This window comes from Arachis ipaensis, chromosome B05 (genome assembly GCF_000816755.2).
Source record: "Arachis ipaensis cultivar K30076 chromosome B05, Araip1.1, whole genome shotgun sequence".
NCBI lineage: Eukaryota > Viridiplantae > Streptophyta > Magnoliopsida > Fabales > Fabaceae > Arachis > Arachis ipaensis.
The window spans coordinates 80,694,840-80,698,354 of record NC_029789.2 but is presented as its reverse complement, the minus strand read 5'-3'; positions in this window follow the sequence as shown (position 1 = coordinate 80,698,354).

The following is a 3,515-nucleotide window of genomic DNA, read 5'->3' as shown; positions in this document are numbered from 1 at the left end:
GGTTCATAATAGGAAGGAGGTTCTTCTTGGTGAGGGTATGGAGGTGGTGTGTATTGAAGTGATTCTTGGGAGTATTGATATTGGAATGGTAGTTCCATGTATGGCTCATGTGGTTCAAAAGGTGATTGGTATGGGTCAAGGTCATATGGAGGTGTTTGGTGAAAAGGGGCTTGCGAGTGTGGTAGGTGGCTATGTTAAGGATATGGCTCGTAGGCATATGGTGGTGGTTCTTGAAAGTCACAAGGAGATTCACCATAACCATTAGATTGATATGCATCATAGAATGGATCTTGTTCATAGTGCATTGGTGGAGGTTGTTGCCATGAAGATTGATCATATGCATATGGCTCCTCCCACATTTAATTGTCCCATCCTTGATACACATCCTCATTGTAGCCCCTATTTCCTACAATATAGTGAGAGCCAAACTCATAGCCAAAGTGAGAATTCAAAGTAGCAAGAGAAAATAGAAACAAAAGCTAGTAAGAAATAATGAAACAAAGTCCTAAAAGTAGCAAAAACTAACAAGCAATCCAAAAATAAAGCTATTCACAATATTCACATATATACAATAACCAATAACATAACACCATTGGAATTCCCCGACAACGGTGCCATTTTGATGAATGGATTTTTTTGACGGTTTAAAATTTCACAAATGAATTCTCGTTGCAAGTATAGTTTCTAAACCAACAATAATCCTTTCATACAAAAATTTGTTTGTCACAAGTAACAAACCCCTAAAATTAATAACCGAAGTATTCAAACCTCGGGTCGTTCTCCCTAGGAATTGCAATAAAGTGTTCTTGTTATTGGCTATGAAGTATGTTTTGGGTTTTTTGAGTTAAGAGACAAGAAATATAAATTGCAAAGAAATAAACTAATACTAACAAAAGCTCTTGGCAAGGTATGAGAACTAGAAGTCCTATCCTAGCTATCCTTATCAATTGTGATGAGAATTGTCCATTGCTCCCACTTAGTTAACCTCTAACTATGAAGGAAAGTCAAGTGGATGAATTAACTTGATTCCACAAGTCCTAGCCTAACCATGACGAAAGACTAGCTTTAGTGGAACTCAAGTTAATTAGCAACTTCTAATTATCAATCAACAAAGGAGTTTGATAACTCAAGAGTCACTAATTACTCTACCTAGGCCAATAGGGGAAAAATCTATTCTAAAATCCAACCAAGCATTTTGTCAGGCACTTGGAAGGCACAAAAGGAAAGCATAGTAAAATTGCAAGAAAAGTAAATCTATACTACTCAATTGCAAGGAATTAACAACAATAAAGTAAATCAACAATAAAGAAAATCAAAACATGAATTGCATTAAAGAGAAAATAGAAGAACAAAAGTACATCAACATAAAAGTGGAGATTACAAGAATTAAATGCTAAACTAAAGAGAGTTGAAGTAGAGGAACAAGAATTGATGAAGGAAAAGTAAATCAAAGCATGAAATTAACCTAGATCTAAGAGATCCTAATCTAACCTAATCCTAATTCTAGAGAGAAGAGAGAGCTTCTCTCTCTAGAAACTAACTTTCCCTCCAAAACTCTACTAAACTCAACTAGTTTACTAGATGGATGATCCCTCTTCATTCCTTGGGTGAGATAGCATCAGAAATGAGTTAGATCTGGGCCTGGGAAGCCCAGAAATCGCCCCCAGTGGATTCACTTTAAGTGGGTCACGTGCAATCACCGACGCGTATGCGCACAGCACGCGTGCGCGTCTGCTGCGCATGCGCGTGGAGTGAATTTCTCCCAATCCATGATTTTCCATGGTTTCTCCACTTTGCATGCTTTTCTCTTCATTCCTTTGATCCATTCCTACCCTTTTCAACCTGAAATCCCTAACACACACATCAAGGCATCTAGTGGAATCAAAGGTGAATTACAATCAACCAATTAAGGGACTAAAAAGCATGTTTTCCCACTTAAGCACAAATTAGGAGACAATCATGAAACCATGCTATTCTAGTGGATAAATGTGGGAAAAAGGGTGATAAAACCCCCTAAATTCAGCATAGGATGCACCACCAAATAGCGGTGCATCAATGATCCTATACTAATTAATTGCTCCCCCCTTTGACCCATCTTGAATTCTGCATGAAATAGTCTCAGAAATGAGTTGGATTTAGGCCTGGACAGCTCAGAAATCGCCCCGCAGCGTTTTGTCTTTAATGAGGTCACGTGCTGATTGTGACGCGTACGCATGGGCCACGCATACGCGTCGTCTGGCGTTTTTCTTGTCACGCGTACGCGTCGCCTTCGACGATGCACCTCCTCACGCGTGCACGTCTGTCACGCGTGCACATCACTCTAAGCACTCCAAATCCTTATTTTTCCATGAATCCTCCACTTTGCATGCTTTTCTCTTCACCTCTTCCATCCAATACTTGCCTTATGAATCTGAAATCACTCAACAAACATATCAAAGCATCGAATGGAATTAAAGTGAATTAAATTTAGCCAATTAAAGGCCTAAAAAGCATGTTTTTACTCTTAAGCACAAATTCAGGGAGAATTACAAAATCATGCTATTTCATTGAATAAATGTGAGATAAGTTGATAAAATCTACTAAATTAAGCACAAGATAAACCACAAAATTGGGGTTTATCAGGGTTGACGAGACAGGGAGCGACGACAACAACCAGTCCCATGACCTGCAATTTCTGCTACCGACGACGATGAGGGCAGGAAGGACGTGCGAGCGCGATAGATTACGAGACCATAGGCTGTAGGAGAGACCAGAGCAGAGGGAGAGATGATGAGCTTGTCGAAGATAGTGAGAGGGATCGGAGCTGAGAGAAGGAGATGTTTTGGGTTCGAGAGCAATGAGGCAAAGTGCGAAGGATGAAAGAGCAGCTTCGAGAGTGACATTGAGTGAGGAGAGGGAGATGTTAGGATAGCTAAACGACGTAGTATCACAAATTTTTTAAAAAAATTAAGCATAATTCGAATCGGTTTATTTAAATCAGATGGGTCAAACCCAATTTAAAAAACTGAATTTAAAAAATAATTTATTAACCGATTATTAAGAAACTACCAATTATAGTGTGAAATGTCAGCAACTTATGAAAAAGTTGTTTTTCCCCTTTACTGATAGTAAGGTTGTTGATAAAATAGATTAGTAATACCCAGGTTGTTCGAAAGATTGTTAGTAAATTTGTTTCTTGTAGTCTGTATTATTTTTTTAACATACTAATTTAAAAAATACATTACTGATACTAATATAAAAATATCAATACATTTATACATGATTATTACTTTTGATTATTAAAAAATAAATACATCGTATTTGTATAATTTTTTTGACTTGTGTTTAAATAAATTATTCTCCCTAATGAGAACATTATATTCCATCTCTTTAATTCATCCTTTAATGATAAAAAGAGTTTTAGTTCTCAAGGATAATTATTCTAAAAAATATTGAAAAGAGTTAATTATAAAAGAGGACCTTCTATATTAAAATTATTAAGAATAACAATAAAGATCAATTTTTTTTAATAGACA